At 45.1% G+C, this 17808-nt stretch overlaps 16 non-coding genes across 16 annotated transcripts; 10 read left to right on the top strand and 6 right to left on the bottom strand.

Moving 5' to 3' along the window:
- Positions 1–460: 460 nt before the first annotated feature.
- LOC147666944 (U6 spliceosomal RNA) lies at positions 461–567 on the top strand. Its single transcript, XR_015304533.1, has one exon. It is a non-coding gene; the product is annotated as a U6 spliceosomal RNA (small nuclear RNA).
- A 1797-nt stretch (positions 568–2364) lies between these two features.
- On the top strand, positions 2365–2471 carry LOC147666943 (U6 spliceosomal RNA). Its single transcript, XR_015304532.1, has one exon. It is a non-coding gene; the product is annotated as a U6 spliceosomal RNA (small nuclear RNA).
- Positions 2472–3494: 1023 nt separating this feature from the next.
- On the bottom strand, positions 3495–3567 carry TRNAR-ACG (transfer RNA arginine (anticodon ACG)). Its single transcript has one exon. It is a non-coding gene; the product is annotated as a tRNA-Arg (tRNA).
- Positions 3568–4281: 714 nt separating this feature from the next.
- On the top strand, positions 4282–4388 carry LOC147666941 (U6 spliceosomal RNA). Its single transcript, XR_015304531.1, has one exon. It is a non-coding gene; the product is annotated as a U6 spliceosomal RNA (small nuclear RNA).
- A 1010-nt stretch (positions 4389–5398) lies between these two features.
- TRNAR-ACG (transfer RNA arginine (anticodon ACG)) lies at positions 5399–5471 on the bottom strand. The gene has a single exon. It is a non-coding gene; the product is annotated as a tRNA-Arg (tRNA).
- A 714-nt stretch (positions 5472–6185) lies between these two features.
- LOC147666939 (U6 spliceosomal RNA) lies at positions 6186–6292 on the top strand. The gene has a single exon (XR_015304530.1). It is a non-coding gene; the product is annotated as a U6 spliceosomal RNA (small nuclear RNA).
- Positions 6293–7302: 1010 nt separating this feature from the next.
- Positions 7303–7375, bottom strand: TRNAR-ACG (transfer RNA arginine (anticodon ACG)). The gene has a single exon. It is a non-coding gene; the product is annotated as a tRNA-Arg (tRNA).
- Positions 7376–8089: 714 nt separating this feature from the next.
- On the top strand, positions 8090–8196 carry LOC147666937 (U6 spliceosomal RNA). Its single transcript, XR_015304529.1, has one exon. It is a non-coding gene; the product is annotated as a U6 spliceosomal RNA (small nuclear RNA).
- Positions 8197–9216: 1020 nt separating this feature from the next.
- On the bottom strand, positions 9217–9289 carry TRNAC-ACA (transfer RNA cysteine (anticodon ACA)). Its single transcript has one exon. It is a non-coding gene; the product is annotated as a tRNA-Cys (tRNA).
- Positions 9290–10003: 714 nt separating this feature from the next.
- On the top strand, positions 10004–10110 carry LOC147666935 (U6 spliceosomal RNA). The gene has a single exon (XR_015304528.1). It is a non-coding gene; the product is annotated as a U6 spliceosomal RNA (small nuclear RNA).
- Positions 10111–11907: 1797 nt separating this feature from the next.
- Positions 11908–12014, top strand: LOC147666934 (U6 spliceosomal RNA). The gene has a single exon (XR_015304527.1). It is a non-coding gene; the product is annotated as a U6 spliceosomal RNA (small nuclear RNA).
- Positions 12015–13024: 1010 nt separating this feature from the next.
- On the bottom strand, positions 13025–13097 carry TRNAC-ACA (transfer RNA cysteine (anticodon ACA)). The gene has a single exon. It is a non-coding gene; the product is annotated as a tRNA-Cys (tRNA).
- Positions 13098–13811: 714 nt separating this feature from the next.
- LOC147666932 (U6 spliceosomal RNA) lies at positions 13812–13918 on the top strand. Its single transcript, XR_015304525.1, has one exon. It is a non-coding gene; the product is annotated as a U6 spliceosomal RNA (small nuclear RNA).
- Positions 13919–15715: 1797 nt separating this feature from the next.
- On the top strand, positions 15716–15822 carry LOC147666931 (U6 spliceosomal RNA). Its single transcript, XR_015304524.1, has one exon. It is a non-coding gene; the product is annotated as a U6 spliceosomal RNA (small nuclear RNA).
- A 1010-nt stretch (positions 15823–16832) lies between these two features.
- On the bottom strand, positions 16833–16905 carry TRNAR-ACG (transfer RNA arginine (anticodon ACG)). The gene has a single exon. It is a non-coding gene; the product is annotated as a tRNA-Arg (tRNA).
- A 714-nt stretch (positions 16906–17619) lies between these two features.
- Positions 17620–17726, top strand: LOC147666929 (U6 spliceosomal RNA). Its single transcript, XR_015304523.1, has one exon. It is a non-coding gene; the product is annotated as a U6 spliceosomal RNA (small nuclear RNA).
- The last annotated feature ends 82 nt before the right edge of the window (positions 17727–17808 follow it).

The raw sequence follows: 17808 nt of genomic DNA, 5'->3' as shown, positions 1-17808 counted from the left end.
GGCTGAGCTTGGGAACTCCTTAGTAAGTAGGCGTTTACAACAATAAGGGGTTTAATATCACAACACAGGTGAACATTCAGACACATTCTCATAAGCTCACCTTGTACAGGGACCCAAGCATGCTGCCTTTCCACTCTCAGAGCCCTTCACCTAACCTACTGTGCAGCTGTTTCACCTTTAATATCACTGTTCCACAGGCAGCGTGACGTCACAATGCTCCTTGTCTGTAGCCCGAACCAGGAGCCTTTGCAAACCTGGTATAATCTACATACTTACGGTGTGTTTAGTCTTGGACCACAAATGCAGTGAAGAATAATGGATTGCTACTCTTCATACATTTTTGACCATTGGCTCAGATTTGAATGCGTACTGGCCATCTGAGCATCTCTGCCAGGCCACCCTATGTCTAGAGACTGTAGATTTAGAGAGTTTATAAACATTGTCAGTTCATCAATAAAGTGTGCTCGCTTCGGCAGCACATATACTAAAATTGGAACGATACAGAGAAGATTAGCATGGCCCCTGCGCAAGGATGACACGCAAATTCGTGAAGCGTTCCATATTTTTAACAGCTTTCAGGAGAGAAATCTTTTTTGTTTTCAAGACTAATTGAAAAAATAAAGCAGGTCCCAGTGCTGTCCCCGTAATATGTATTTTTCAATTAGTCTCTCCTCAACATTTTTAATGTATTTGCTTTGCAGTAAAGAAGGTGCGCTCTATGTTCAGCTGCATTTAGCAAGGAAGCCTGCAGGACTTCTGGGACTTTTCTTTCTCTTTTTTAGCCTCACTGTCATTATTCTTCACCACCCCCAAATCTATACTGCTGCAGTGTTGTGTTGCTTTGTGGGAAGCAGGACAAAGAGAAGGGCAGGGCCTATGCAAATGAAGGCCTCAGGGATGTCTGGGAGTGCCTTTTTAGCAGTATTGTTAAAGTCCACCTTGCAACCGGATTGGTCGGGTAAGCTGAAAAACACCATGCCAGATTGGGCACCAGGTCTCTAGGCGCTTGGAGGACATATTGGGTCTACATCCCTCAGTTTCTGAGGTCCAAGAAATGTTCACCCTCTACCCTAATAGAGAGGTCTTGGCCGATCGTGGCTGAGAGGGGAAGAAGGTAGCAGTGCAAGATGCTTATGGTCCTTCTCTAATAATGGACCAACTTTCTCTCTCTCCTTACCTGTGGTTCTGCCTGGCTACTGGGGCTACCAGTTGTAAGCCTGCAGCCCACAGGGAGTTGGTTTGTTCCTCTCACACATGTAAATGGGTAAGCATTCAAGTGCACACATCTGCCTACGTCCACAGACCCTCGCGCACACACACTTTTGTCAACAAGCTTTTTCGCAATTAAGAGTATCAGGGACCCATGTTGAAATACAAAAGCAGCACACCACGTGACGGCCATCACATAGAGTCCAGCAGCAAATGGGAAACGTTTAACTAGCTGTGGTCCTATTACTTGCGCTCTACCGTGGAACAACTGCTGGATGAGTCCTGCTGGAGAATATTGAACCTACAACAAGTCTGAGGTAAATAAAAATTCCACAGGAATATAATCAAACAGGGACCTACAACCCTTCCGAGCCAGATAGGAGTCGAACCTACAATCTTCTGATCCGTAGTCAGACGCGTTATCCATTGCACCACTGGCCCTATGTAGACTTACGCATCCTTTTGTCCTTAAGTGGGCTAGAAAGTGTGTGTATGTGTGTGTGAAGGCACAAGGAAACCCATCTGACCTCCTGGAAGTCTGTTCTGTGAGGTTTTCCCAAGTTTTACAAAGGACTTTAGGAGAAGGAAGCACCTAAAAGCTAGGCGAAATGGTCCTAGATCCAAGGAAATCTTTTAGATCAGGCTCAGTTTCTTAAATAGTTTGCATTAACATAATCAGTTCCAGGTCTGTGTGGGGCTGAGCTTGAGAACTCCTTAGTAAGTAGGCGTTTACAACAATAAGGGGTTTAATATTACAACACAGGTGAACATTCAGACACATTATCATAAGCTCACCTTGTCCAGGGACCCAAGCATGCTGCCTTTCCACTCTCAGAGCCCTTCACCTAACCTACTGTGCAGCTGTTTCACCTTTAATATCACTGTTCCACAGGCAGCGTGACGTCACAATGCTCCTTGTCTGTAGCCCGACCCAGGAGCCTTTGCAAACCTGGTATAATCTACATACTTACGGTGTGTTTAGTCTTGGACCACAAATGCAGTGAAGAATAATGGATTGCTACTCTTCATACATTTTTGACCATTGGTTCAGATTTGAATGCGTACTGGCCATCTGAGCATCTCTGCCAGGCCACCCTATGTCTAGAGACTGTAGATTTAGAGAGTTTATAAACATTGTCAGTTTATCAATAAAGTGTGCTCGCTTCGGCAGCACATATACTAAAATTGGAACGATACAGAGAAGATTAGCATGGCCCCTGCGCAAGGATGACACGCAAATTCGTGAAGCGTTCCATATTTTTAACAGCTTTCAGGAGAGAAATCTTTTTTGTTTTCAAGACTAATTGAAAAAATAAAGCAGGTCCCAGTGCTGTCCCCGTAATATGTATTTTTCAATTAGTCTCTCCTCAACATTTTTAATGTATTTGCTTTGCAGTAAAGAAGGTGCGCTCTATGTTCAGCTGCATTTAGCAAGGAAGCCTGCAGGACTTCTGGGACTTTTCCTTCTCTTTTTTAGCCTCACTGTCATTATTCTTCACCACCCCCAAATCTATACTGCTGCAGTGTTGTGTTGCTTTGTGGGAAGCAGGACAAAGAGAAGGGCAGGGCCTATGCAAATGAAGGCCTCAGGGATGTCTGGGAGTGCCTTTTTAGCAGTATTGTTAAAGTCCACCTTGCAACCGGATTGGTCGGGTAAGCTGAAAAACACCATGCCAGATTGGGCACCAGGTGTCTAGGCGCTTGGAGGACATATTGGGTCTACATCCCTCAGTTTCTGAGGTCCAAGAAATGTTCACCCTCTACCCTAATAGAGAGGTCTTGGCCGATTGTGCCGATCGTGGCTGAGAGGGGAAGAAGGTAGCAGTGCAAGATGCTTATGGTCCTTCTCTAATAATGGACCAACTTTCTCTCTCTCTCTCCTTACCTGTGGTTCTGCCTGGCTACTGGGGCTACCAGTTGTAAGCCTGCAGCCCACAGGGAGTTGGTTTGTTCCTCTCACACATGTAAATGGGTAAGCATTCAAGTGCACACACCTGCCTACGTCCACAGACCCTCGCGCACACACACTTTTGTCAACAAGCTTTTTCGCAATTAAGAGTATCAGGGACCCATGTTGAAATACAAAAGCAGCACACCACGTGACGGCCATCACATAGAGTCCAGCAGCAAATGGGAAACGTTTAACTAGCTGTGGTCCTATTACTTGCGCTCTACCGTGGAACAACTGCTGGATGAGTCCTGCTGGAGAATATTGAACCTACAACAAGTCTGAGGTAAATAAAAATTCCACAGGAATATAATCAAACAGGGACCTACAACCCTTCCGAGCCAGATAGGAGTCGAACCTACAATCTTCTGATCCGTAGTCAGACGCGTTATCCATTGCGCCACTGGCCCTATGTAGACTTACGCATCCTTTTGTCCTTAAGTGGGCTAGAAAGTGTGTGTATGTGTGTGTGAAGGCACAAGGAAACCCATCTGACCTCCTGGAAGTCTGTTCTGTGAGGTTTTCCCAAGTTTTACAAAGGACTTTAGGAGAAGGAAGCACCTAAAAGCTAGGCGAAATGGTCCTAGATCCAAGGAAATCTTTTAGATCAGGCTCAGTTTCTTAAATAGTTTGCATTAACATAATCAGTTCCAGGTCTGTGTGGGGCTGAGCTTGAGAACTCCTTAGTAAGTAGGCGTTTACAACAATAAGGGGTTTAATATTACAACACAGGTGAACATTCAGACACATTATCATAAGCTCACCTTGTCCAGGGACCCAAGCATGCTGCCTTTCCACTCTCAGAGCCCTTCACCTAACCTACTGTGCAGCTGTTTCACCTTTAATATCACTGTTCCACAGGCAGCGTGACGTCACAATGCTCCTTGTCTGTAGCCCGACCCAGGAGCCTTTGCAAACCTGGTATAATCTACATACTTACGGTGTGTTTAGTCTTGGACCACAAATGCAGTGAAGAATAATGGATTGCTACTCTTCATACATTTTTGACCATTGGCTCAGATTTGAATGCGTACTGGCCATCTGAGCATCTCTGCCAGGCCACCCTATGTCTAGAGACTGTAGATTTAGAGAGTTTATAAACATTGTCAGTTCATCAATAAAGTGTGCTCGCTTCGGCAGCACATATACTAAAATTGGAACGATACAGAGAAGATTAGCATGGCCCCTGCGCAAGGATGACACGCAAATTCGTGAAGCGTTCCATATTTTTAACAGCTTTCAGGAGAGAAATCTTTTTTGTTTTCAAGACTAATTGAAAAAATAAAGCAGGTCCCAGTGCTGTCCCCGTAATATGTATTTTTCAATTAGTCTCTCCTCAACATTTTTAATGTATTTGCTTTGCAGTAAAGAAGGTGCGCTCTATGTTCAGCTGCATTTAGCAAGGAAGCCTGCAGGACTTCTGGGACTTTTCTTTCTCTTTTTTAGCCTCACTGTCATTATTCTTCACCACCCCCAAATCTATACTGCTGCAGTGTTGTGTTGCTTTGTGGGAAGCAGGACAAAGAGAAGGGCAGGGCCTATGCAAATGAAGGCCTCAGGGATGTCTGGGAGTGCCTTTTTAGCAGTATTGTTAAAGTCCACCTTGCAACCGGATTGGTCGGGTAAGCTGAAAAACACCATGCCAGATTGGGCACCAGGTGTCTAGGCGCTTGGAGGACATATTGGGTCTACATCCCTCAGTTTCTGAGGTCCAAGAAATGTTCACCCTCTACCCTAATAGAGAGGTCTTGGCCGATCGTGGCTGAGAGGGGAAGAAGGTAGCAGTGCAAGATGCTTATGGTCCTTCTCTAATAATGGACCAACTTTCTCTCTCTCCTTACCTGTGGTTCTGCCTGGCTACTGGGGCTACCAGTTGTAAGCCTGCAGCCCACAGGGAGTTGGTTTGTTCCTCTCACACATGTAAATGGGTAAGCATTCAAGTGCACACACCTGCCTACGTCCACAGACCCTCGCGCACACACACTTTTGTCAACAAGCTTTTTCGCAATTAAGAGTATCAGGGTTCCATGTTGAAATACAAAAGCAGCACACCACGTGACGGCCATCACATAGAGTCCAGCAGCAAATGGGAAACGTTTAACTAGCTGTGGTCCTATTACTTGCGCTCTACCGTGGAACAACTGCTGGATGAGTCCTGCTGGAGAATATTGAACCTACAACAAGTCTGAGGTAAATAAAAATTCCACAGGAATATAATCAAACAGGGACCTACAACCCTTCCGAGCCAGATAGGAGTCGAACCTACAATCTTCTGATCCGTAGTCAGACGCGTTATCCATTGCGCCACTGGCCCTATGTAGACTTACGCATCCTTTTGTCCTTAAGTGGGCTAGAAAGTGTGTGTATGTGTGTGTGAAGGCACAAGGAAACCCATCTGACCTCCTGGAAGTCTGTTCTGTGAGGTTTTCCCAAGTTTTACAAAGGACTTTAGGAGAAGGAAGCACCTAAAAGCTAGGCGAAATGGTCCTAGATCCAAGGAAATCTTTTAGATCAGGCTCAGTTTCTTAAATAGTTTGCATTAACATAATCAGTTCCAGGTCTGTGTGGGGCTGAGCTTGAGAACTCCTTAGTAAGTAGGCGTTTACAACAATAAGGGGTTTAATATTACAACACAGGTGAACATTCAGACACATTATCATAAGCTCACCTTGTCCAGGGACCCAAGCATGCTGCCTTTCCACTCTCAGAGCCCTTCACCTAACCTACTGTGCAGCTGTTTCACCTTTAATATCACTGTTCCACAGGCAACGTGACGTCACAATGCTCCTTGTCTGTAGCCCGACCCAGGAGCCTTTGCAAACCTGGTATAATCTACATACTTACGGTGTGTTTAGTCTTGGACCACAAATGCAGTGAAGAATAATGGATTGCTACTCTTCATACATTTTTGACCATTGGCTCAGATTTGAATGCGTACTGGCCATCTGAGCATCTCTGCCAGGCCACCCTATGTCTAGAGACTGTAGATTTAGAGAGTTTATAAACATTGTCAGTTCATCAATAAAGTGTGCTCGCTTCGGCAGCACATATACTAAAATTGGAACGATACAGAGAAGATTAGCATGGCCCCTGCGCAAGGATGACACGCAAATTCGTGAAGCGTTCCATATTTTTAACAGCTTTCAGGAGAGAAATCTTTTTTGTTTTCAAGACTAATTGAAAAAATAAAGCAGGTCCCAGTGCTGTCCCCGTAATATGTATTTTTCAATTAGTCTCTCCTCAACATTTTTAATGTATTTGCTTTGCAGTAAAGAAGGTGCGCTCTATGTTCAGCTGCATTTAGCAAGGAAGCCTGCAGGACTTCTGGGACTTTTCTTTCTCTTTTTTAGCCTCACTGTCATTATTCTTCACCACCCCCAAATCTATACTGCTGCAGTGTTGTGTTGCTTTGTGGGAAGCAGGACAAAGAGAAGGGCAGGGCCTATGCAAATGAAGGCCTCAGGGATGTCTGGGAGTGCCTTTTTAGCAGTATTGTTAAAGTCCACCTTGCAACCGGATTGGTCGGGTAAGCTGAAAAACACCATGCCAGATTGGGCACCAGGTCTCTAGGCGCTTGGAGGACATATTGGGTCTACATCCCTCAGTTTCTGAGGTCCAAGAAATGTTCACCCTCTACCCTAATAGAGAGGTCTTGGCCGATCGTGGCTGAGAAGGGAAGAAGGTTGCAGCGCAAGATGCTTATGGTCCTTCTCTAATAATGGACCAACTTTCTCTCTCTCCTTACCTGTGGTTCTGCCTGGCTACTGGGGCTACCAGTTGTAAGCCTGCAGCCCACAGGGAGTTGGTTTGTTCCTCTCACACATGTAAATGGGTAAGCATTCAAGTGCACACACCTGCCTACGTCCACAGACCCTCGCGCACACACACTTTTGTCAACAAGCTTTTTCGCAATTAAGAGTATCAGGGACCCATGTTGAAATACAAAAGCAGCACACCACGTGACGGCCATCACATAGAGTCCAGCAGCAAATGGGAAACGTTTAACTAGCTGTGGTCCTATTACTTGCGCTCTACCGTGGAACAACTGCTGGATGAGTCCTGCTGGAGAATATTGAACCTACAACAAGTCTGAGGTAAATAAAAATTCCACAGGAATATAATCAAACAGGGACCTACAACCCTTCCGAGCCAGATAGGAGTCGAACCTACAATCTTCTGATCCGTAGTCAGACGCGTTATCCATTGCGCCACTGGCCCTATGTAGACTTACGCATCCTTTTGTCCTTAAGTGGGCTAGAAAGTGTGTGTATGTGTGTGTGAAGGCACAAGGAAACCCATCTGACCTCCTGGAAGTCTGTTCTGTGAGGTTTTCCCAAGTTTTACAAAGGACTTTAGGAGAAGGAAGCACCTAAAAGCTAGGCGAAATGGTCCTAGATCCAAGGAAATCTTTTAGATCAGGCTCAGTTTCTTAAATAGTTTGCATTAACATAATCAGTTCCAGGTCTGTGTGGGGCTGAGCTTGGGAACTCCTTAGTAAGTAGGCGTTTACAACAATAAGGGGTTTAATATTACAACACAGGTGAACATTCAGACACATTATCATAAGCTCACCTTGTCCAGGGACCCAAGCATGCTGCCTTTCCACTCTCAGAGCCCTTCACCTAACCTACTGTGCAGCTGTTTCACCTTTAATATCACTGTTCCACAGGCAGCGTGACGTCACAATGCTCCTTGTCTGTAGCCCGAACCAGGAGCCTTTGCAAACCTGGTATAATCTACATACTTACGGTGTGTTTAGTCTTGGACCACAAATGCAGTGAAGAATAATGGATTGCTACTCTTCATACATTTTTGACCATTGGCTCAGATTTGAATGCGTACTGGCCATCTGAGCATCTCTGCCAGGCCACCCTATGTCTAGAGACTGTAGATTTAGAGAGTTTATAAACATTGTCAGTTCATCAATAAAGTGTGCTCGCTTCGGCAGCACATATACTAAAATTGGAACGATACAGAGAAGATTAGCATGGCCCCTGCGCAAGGATGACACGCAAATTCGTGAAGCGTTCCATATTTTTAACAGCTTTTAGGAGAGAAATCTTTTTTGTTTTCAAGACTAATTGAAAAAATAAAGCAGGTCCCAGTGCTGTCCCCGTAATATGTATTTTTCAATTAGTCTCTCCTCAACATTTTTAATGTATTTGCTTTGCAGTAAAGAAGGTGCGCTCTATGTTCAGCTGCATTTAGCAAGGAAGCCTGCAGGACTTCTGGGACTTTTCTTTCTCTTTTTTAGCCACACTGTCATTATTCTTCACCACCCCCAAATCTATACTGCTGCAGTGTTGTGTTGCTTTGTGGGAAGCAGGACAAAGAGAAGGGCAGGGCCTATGCAAATGAAGGCCTCAGGGATGTCTGGGAGTGCCTTTTTAGCAGTATTGTTAAAGTCCACCTTGCAACCGGATTGGTCGGGTAAGCTGAAAAACACCATGCCAGATTGGGCACCAGGTCTCTAGGCGCTTGGAGGACATATTGGGTCTACATCCCTCAGTTTCTGAGGTCCAAGAAATGTTCACCCTCTACCCTAATAGAGAGGTGTTGGCCGATCGTGGCTGATCGTGGCTGAGAGGGGAAGAAGGTAGCAGTGCAAGATGCTTATGGTCCTTCTCTAATAATGGACCAACTTTCTCTCTCTCCTTACCTGTGGTTCTGCCTGGCTACTGGGGCTACCAGTTGTAAGCCTGCAGCCCACAGGGAGTTGGTTTGTTCCTCTCACACATGTAAATGGGTAAGCATTCAAGTGCACACACCTGCCTACGTCCACAGACCCTCGCGCACACACACTTTTGTCAACAAGCTTTTTCGCAATTAAGAGTATCAGGGACCCATGTTGAAATACAAAAGCAGCACACCACGTGACGGCCATCACATAGAGTCCAGCAGCAAATGGGAAACGTTTAACTAGCTGTGGTCCTATTACTTGCGCTCTACCGTGGAACAACTGCTGGATGAGTCCTGCTGGAGAATATTGAACCTACAACAAGTCTGAGGTAAATAAAAATTCCACAGGAATATAATCAAACAGGGACCTACAACCCTTCCGAGCCAGATAGGAGTCGAACCTACAATCTTCTAATCTGTAGTCAGACGCGTTATCCATTGCGCCACTGGCCCTATGTAGACTTACGCATCCTTTTGTCCTTAAGTGGGCTAGAAAGTGTGTGTATGTGTGTGTGAAGGCACAAGGAAACCCATCTGACCTCCTGGAAGTCTGTTCTGTGAGGTTTTCCCAAGTTTTACAAAGGACTTTAGGAGAAGGAAGCACCTAAAAGCTAGGCGAAATGGTCCTAGATCCAAGGAAATCTTTTAGATCAGGCTCAGTTTCTTAAATAGTTTGCATTAACATAATCAGTTCCAGGTCTGTGTGGGGCTGACCTTGGGAACTCCTTAGTAAGTAGGCGTTTACAACAATAAGGGGTTTAATATTACAACACAGGTGAACATTCAGACACATTATCATAAGCTCACCTTGTCCAGGGACCCAAGCATGCTGCCTTTCCACTCTCAGAGCCCTTCACCTAACCTACTGTGCAGCTGTTTCACCTTTAATATCACTGTTCCACAGGCAGCGTGACGTCACAATGCTCCTTGTCTGTAGCCCGAACCAGGAGCCTTTGCAAACCTGGTATAATCTACATACTTACGGTGTGTTTAGTCTTGGACCACAAATGCAGTGAAGAATAATGGATTGCTACTCTTCATACATTTTTGACCATTGGCTCAGATTTGAATGCGTACTGGCCATCTGAGCATCTCTGCCAGGCCACCCTATGTTTAGAGACTGTAGATTTAGAGAGTTTATAAACATTGTCAGTTCATCAATAAAGTGTGCTCGCTTCGGCAGCACATATACTAAAATTGGAACGATACAGAGAAGATTAGCATGGCCCCTGCGCAAGGATGACACGCAAATTCGTGAAGCGTTCCATATTTTTAACAGCTTTTAGGAGAGAAATCTTTTTTGTTTTCAAGACTAATTGAAAAAATAAAGCAGGTCCCAGTGCTGTCCCCGTAATATGTATTTTTCAATTAGTCTCTCCTCAACATTTTTAATGTATTTGCTTTGCAGTAAAGAAGGTGCGCTCTATGTTCAGCTGCATTTAGCAAGGAAGCCTGCAGGACTTCTGGGACTTTTCTTTCTCTTTTTTAGCCTCACTGTCATTATTCTTCACCACCCCCAAATCTATACTGCTGCAGTGTTGTGTTGCTTTGTGGGAAGCAGGACAAAGAGAAGGGCAGGGCCTATGCAAATGAAGGCCTCAGGGATGTCTGGGAGTGCCTTTTTAGCAGTATTGTTAAAGTCCACCTTGCAACCGGATTGGTCGGGTAAGCTGAAAAACACCATGCCAGATTGGGCACCAGGTCTCTAGGCGCTTGGAGGACATATTGGGTCTACATCCCTCAGTTTCTGAGGTCCAAGAAATGTTCACCCTCTACCCTAATAGAGAGGTCTTGGCCGATCGTGGCTGAGAGGGGAAGAAGGTAGCAGTGCAAGATGCTTATGGTCCTTCTCTAATAATGGACCAACTTTCTCTCTCTCCTTACCTGTGGTTCTGCCTGGCTACTGGGGCTACCAGTTGTAAGCCTGCAGCCCACAGGGAGTTGGTTTGTTCCTCTCACACATGTAAATGGGTAAGCATTCAAGTGCACACACCTGCCTACGTCCACAGACCCTCGCGCACACACACTTTTGTCAACAAGCTTTTTCGCAATTAAGAGTATCAGGGACCCATGTTGAAATACAAAAGCAGCACACCACGTGACGGCCATCACATAGAGTCCAGCAGCAAATGGGAAACGTTTAACTAGCTGTGGTCCTATTACTTGCGCTCTACCGTGGAACAACTGCTGGATGAGTCCTGCTGGAGAATATTGAACCTACAACAAGTCTGAGGTAAATAAAAATTCCACAGGAATATAATCAAACAGGGACCTACAACCCTTCCGAGCCAGATAGGAGTCGAACCTACAATCACCTGATCCGTAGTCAGACGCGTTATCCATTGCGCCACTGGCCCTATGTAGACTTACGCATCCTTTTGTCCTTAAGTGGGCTAGAAAGTGTGTGTATGTGTGTGTGAAGGCACAAGGAAACCCATCTGACCTCCTGGAAGTCTGTTCTGTGAGGTTTTCCCAAGTTTTACAAAGGACTTTAGGAGAAGGAAGCACCTAAAAGCTAGGCGAAATGGTCCTAGATCCAAGGAAATCTTTTAGATCAGGCTCAGTTTCTTAAATAGTTTGCATTAACATAATCAGTTCCAGGTCTGTGTGGGGCTGAGCTTGGGAACTCCTTAGTAAGTAGGCGTTTACAACAATAAGGGGTTTAATATTACAACACAGGTGAACATTCAGACACATTATCATAAGCTCACCTTGTCCAGGGACCCAAGCATGCTGCCTTTCCACTCTCAGAGCCCTTCACCTAACCTACTGTTCAGCTGTTTCACCTTTAATATCACTGTTCCACAGGCAGCGTGACGTCACAATGCTCCTTGTCTGTAACCCGAACCAGGAGCCTTTGCAAACCTGGTATAATCTACATACTTACGGTGTGTTTAGTCTTGGACCACAAATGCAGTGAAGAATAATGGATTGCTACTCTTCATACATTTTTGACCATTGGCTCAGATTTGAATGCGTACTGGCCATCTGAGCATCTCTGCCAGGCCACCCTATGTCTAGAGACTGTAGATTTAGAGAGTTTATAAACATTGTCAGTTCATCAATAAAGTGTGCTCGCTTCGGCAGCACATATACTAAAATTGGAACGATACAGAGAAGATTAGCATGGCCCCTGCGCAAGGATGACACGCAAATTCGTGAAGCGTTCCATATTTTTAACAGCTTTTAGGAGAGAAATCTTTTTTGTTTTCAAGACTAATTGAAAAAATAAAGCAGGTCCCAGTGCTGTCCCCGTAATATGTATTTTTCAATTAGTCTCTCCTCAACATTTTTAATGTATTTGCTTTGCAGTAAAGAAGGTGCGCTCTATGTTCAGCTGCATTTAGCAAGGAAGCCTGCAGGACTTCTGGGACTTTTCTTTCTCTTTTTTAGCCTCACTGTCATTATTCTTCACCACCCCCAAATCTATACTGCTGCAGTGTTGTGTTGCTTTGTGGGAAGCAGGACAAAGAGAAGGGCAGGGCCTATGCAAATGAAGGCCTCAGGGATGTCTGGGAGTGCCTTTTTAGCAGTATTGTTAAAGTCCACCTTGCAACCGGATTTGTCGGGTAAGCTGAAAAACACCATGCCAGATTGGGCACCAGGTCTCTAGGCGCTTGGAGGACATATTGGGTCTACATCCCTCAGTTTCTGAGGTCCAAGAAATGTTCACCCTCTACCCTAATAGAGAGGTCTTGGCCGATCGTGGCTGAGAAGGGAAGAAGGTTGCAGCGCAAGATGCTTATGGTCCTTCTCTAATAATGGACCAACTTTCTCTCTCTCCTTACCTGTGGTTCTGCCTGGCTACTGGGGCTACCAGTTGTAAGCCTGCAGCCCACAGGGAGTTGGTTTGTTCCTCTCACACATGTAAATGGGTAAGCATTCAAGTGCACACACCTGCCTACGTCCACAGACCCTCGCGCACACACACTTTTGTCAACAAGCTTTTTCGCAATTAAGAGTATCAGGGACCCATGTTGAAATACAAAAGCAGCACACCACGTGACGGCCATCACATAGAGTCCAGCAGCAAATGGGAAACGTTTAACTAGCTGTGGTCCTATTACTTGCGCTCTACCGTGGAACAACTGCTGGATGAGTCCTGCTGGAGAATATTGAACCTACAACAAGTCTGAGGTAAATAAAAATTCCACAGGAATATAATCAAACAGGGACCTACAACCCTTCCGAGCCAGATAGGAGTCGAACCTACAATCTTCTAATCTGTAGTCAGACGCGTTATCCATTGCGCCACTGGCCCTATGTAGACTTACGCATCCTTTTGTCCTTAAGTGGGCTAGAAAGTGTGTGTATGTGTGTGTGAAGGCACAAGGAAACCCATCTGACCTCCTGGAAGTCTGTTCTGTGAGGTTTTCCCAAGTTTTACAAAGGACTTTAGGAGAAGGAAGCACCTAAAAGCTAGGCGAAATGGTCCTAGATCCAAGGAAATCTTTTAGATCAGGCTCAGTTTCTTAAATAGTTTGCATTAACATAATCAGTTCCAGGTCTGTGTGGGGCTGAGCTTGGGAACTCCTTAGTAAGTAGGCGTTTACAACAATAAGGGGTTTAATATTACAACACAGGTGAACATTCAGACACATTATCATAAGCTCACCTTGTCCAGGGACCCAAGCATGCTGCCTTTCCACTCTCAGAGCCCTTCACCTAACCTACTGTGCAGCTGTTTCACCTTTAATATCACTGTTCCACAGGCAGCGTGACGTCACAATGCTCCTTGTCTGTAGCCCGAACCAGGAGCCTTTGCAAACCTGGTATAATCTACATACTTACGGTGTGTTTAGTCTTGGACCACAAATGCAGTGAAGAATAATGGATTGCTACTCTTCATACATTTTTGACCATTGGCTCAGATTTGAATGCGTACTGGCCATCTGAGCATCTCTGCCAGGCCACCCTATGTTTAGAGACTGTAGATTTAGAGAGTTTATAAACATTGTCAGTTCATCAATAAAGTGTGCTCGCTTCGGCAGCACATATACTAAAATTGGAACGATACAGAGAAGATTAGCATGGCCCCTGCGCAAGGATGACACGCAAATTCGTGAAGCGTTCCATATTTTTAACAGCTTTTAGGAGAGAAATCTTTTTTGTTTTCAAGACTAATTGAAAAAATAAAGCAGGTCCCAGTGCTGTCCCCGTAATATGTATTTTTCAATTAGTCTCTCCTCAACATTTTTAATGTATTTGCTTTGCAGTAAAGAAGGTGCGCTCTATGTTCAGCTGCATTTAGCAAGGAAGCCTGCAGGACTTCTGGGACTTTTCTTTCTCTTTTTTAGCCTCACTGTCATTATTCTTCACCACCCCCAAATCTATACTGCTGCAGTGTTGTGTTGCTTTGTGGGAAGCAGGACAAAGAGAAGGGCAGGGCCTATGCAAATGAAGGCCTCAGGGATGTCTGGGAGTGCCTTTTTAGCAGTATTGTTAAAGTCCACCTTGCAACCGGATTGGTCGGGTAAGCTGAAAAACACCATGCCAGATTGGGCACCAGGTCTCTAGGCGCTTGGAGGACATATTGGGTCTACATCCCTCAGTTTCTGAGGTCCAAGAAATGTTCACCCTCTACCCTAATAGAGAGGTCTTGGCCGATCGTGGCTGAGAGGGGAAGAAGGTAGCAGTGCAAGATGCTTATGGTCCTTCTCTAATAATGGACCAACTTTCTCTCTCTCCTTACCTGTGGTTCTGCCTGGCTACTGGGGCTACCAGTTGTAAGCCTGCAGCCCACAGGGAGTTGGTTTGTTCCTCTCACACATGTAAATGGGTAAGCATTCAAGTGCACGCACCTGCCTACGTCCACAGACCCTCGCGCACACACACTTTTGTCAACAAGCTTTTTCGCAATTAAGAGTATCAGGGACCCATGTTGAAATACAAAAGCAGCACACCACGTGACGGCCATCACATAGAGTCCAGCAGCAAATGGGAAACGTTTAACTAGCTGTGGTCCTATTACTTGCGCTCTACCGTGGAACAACTGCTGGATGAGTCCTGCTGGAGAATATTGAACCTACAACAAGTCTGAGGTAAATAAAAATTCCACAGGAATATAATCAAACAGGGACCTACAACCCTTCCGAGCCAGATAGGAGTCGAACCTACAATCACCTGATCCGTAGTCAGACGCGTTATCCATTGCGCCACTGGCCCTATGTAGACTTACGCATCCTTTTGTCCTTAAGTGGGCTAGAAAGTGTGTGTATGTGTGTGTGAAGGCACAAGGAAACCCATCTGACCTCCTGGAAGTCTGTTCTGTGAGGTTTTCCCAAGTTTTACAAAGGACTTTAGGAGAAGGAAGCACCTAAAAGCTAGGCGAAATGGTCCTAGATCCAAGGAAATCTTTTAGATCAGGCTCAGTTTCTTAAATAGTTTGCATTAACATAATCAGTTCCAGGTCTGTGTGGGGCTGAGCTTGGGAACTCCTTAGTAAGTAGGCGTTTACAACAATAAGGGGTTTAATATTACAACACAGGTGAACATTCAGACACATTATCATAAGCTCACCTTGTCCAGGGACCCAAGCATGCTGCCTTTCCACTCTCAGAGCCCTTCACCTAACCTACTGTTCAGCTGTTTCACCTTTAATATCACTGTTCCACAGGCAGCGTGACGTCACAATGCTCCTTGTCTGTAACCCGAACCAGGAGCCTTTGCAAACCTGGTATAATCTACATACTTACGGTGTGTTTAGTCTTGGACCACAAATGCAGTGAAGAATAATGGATTGCTACTCTTCATACATTTTTGACCATTGGCTCAGATTTGAATGCGTACTGGCCATCTGAGCATCTCTGCCAGGCCACCCTATGTCTAGAGACTGTAGATTTAGAGAGTTTATAAACATTGTCAGTTCATCAATAAAGTGTGCTCGCTTCGGCAGCACATATACTAAAATTGGAACGATACAGAGAAGATTAGCATGGCCCCTGCGCAAGGATGACACGCAAATTCGTGAAGCGTTCCATATTTTTAACAGCTTTTAGGAGAGAAATCTTTTTTGTTTTCAAGACTAATTGAAAAAATAAAGCAGGTCCCAGTGCTGTCCCCGTAATATGTATTTTTCAATTAGTCTCTCCTCAACATTTTTAATGTATTTGCTTTGCAGTAAAGAAGGTGCGCTCTATGTTCAGCTGCATTTAGCAAGGAAGCCTGCAGGACTTCTGGGACTTTTCTTTCTCTTTTTTAGCCTCACTGTCATTATTCTTCACCACCCCCAAATCTATACTGCTGCAGTGTTGTGTTGCTTTGTGGGAAGCAGGACAAAGAGAAGGGCAGGGCCTATGCAAATGAAGGCCTCAGGGATGTCTGGGAGTGCCTTTTTAGCAGTATTGTTAAAGTCCACCTTGCAACCGGATTTGTCGGGTAAGCTGAAAAACACCATGCCAGATTGGGCACCAGGTCTCTAGGCGCTTGGAGGACATATTGGGTCTACATCCCTCAGTTTCTGAGGTCCAAGAAATGTTCACCCTCTACCCTAATAGAGAGGTCTTGGCCGATCGTGGCTGAGAAGGGAAGAAGGTTGCAGCGCAAGATGCTTATGGTCCTTCTCTAATAATGGACCAACTTTCTCTCTCTCCTTACCTGTGGTTCTGCCTGGCTACTGGGGCTACCAGTTGTAAGCCTGCAGCCCACAGGGAGTTGGTTTGTTCCTCTCACACATGTAAATGGGTAAGCATTCAAGTGCACACACCTGCCTACGTCCACAGACCCTCGCGCACACACACTTTTGTCAACAAGCTTTTTCGCAATTAAGAGTATCAGGGACCCATGTTGAAATACAAAAGCAGCACACCACGTGACGGCCATCACATAGAGTCCAGCAGCAAATGGGAAACGTTTAACTAGCTGTGGTCCTATTACTTGCGCTCTACCGTGGAACAACTGCTGGATGAGTCCTGCTGGAGAATATTGAACCTACAACAAGTCTGAGGTAAATAAAAATTCCACAGGAATATAATCAAACAGGGACCTACAACCCTTCCGAGCCAGATAGGAGTCGAACCTACAATCTTCTGATCCGTAGTCAGACGCGTTATCCATTGCGCCACTGGCCCTATGTAGACTTACGCATCCTTTTGTCCTTAAGTGGGCTAGAAAGTGTGTGTATGTGTGTGTGAAGGCACAAGGAAACCCATCTGACCTCCTGGAAGTCTGTTCTGTGAGGTTTTCCCAAGTTTTACAAAGGACTTTAGGAGAAGGAAGCACCTAAAAGCTAGGCGAAATGGTCCTAGATCCAAGGAAATCTTTTAGATCAGGCTCAGTTTCTTAAATAGTTTGCATTAACATAATCAGTTCCAGGTCTGTGTGGGGCTGAGTTTGGGAACTCCTTAGTAAGTAGGCGTTTACAACAATAAGGGGTTTAATATTACAACACAGGTGAACATTCAGACACATTATCATAAGCTCACCTTGTACAGGGACCCAAGCATGCTGCCTTTCCACTCTCAGAGCCCTTCACCTAACCTACTGTGCAGCTGTTTCACCTTTAATATCACTGTTCCACAGGCAGCGTGACGTCACAATGCTCCTTGTCTGTAGCCCGAACCAGGAGCCTTTGCAAACCTGGTATAATCTACATACTTACGGTGTGTTTAGTCTTGGACCACAAATGCAGTGAAGAATAATGGATTGCTACTCTTCATACATTTTTGACCATTGGCTCAGATTTGAATGCGTACTGGCCATCTGAGCATCTCTGCCAGGCCACCCTATGTCTAGAGACTGTAGATTTAGAGAGTTTATAAACATTGTCAGTTCATCAATAAAGTGTGCTCGCTTCGGCAGCACATATACTAAAATTGGAACGATACAGAGAAGATTAGCATGGCCCCTGCGCAAGGATGACACGCAAATTCGTGAAGCGTTCCATATTTTTAACAGCTTTCAGGAGAGAAATCTTTTTTGTTTTCAAGACTAATTGAAAAAATAAAGCAGGTCCCAGTGCTGTCCCCGTAATA

The sequence above is a fragment of the Lissotriton vulgaris genome, unplaced genomic scaffold (genome assembly GCF_964263255.1).
Source record: "Lissotriton vulgaris unplaced genomic scaffold, aLisVul1.2 SCAFFOLD_2072, whole genome shotgun sequence".
NCBI lineage: Eukaryota > Metazoa > Chordata > Amphibia > Caudata > Salamandridae > Lissotriton > Lissotriton vulgaris.
Note: the sequence above shows the minus strand (reverse complement) of the source record. Positions and strands in the feature narration are given on the sequence as shown.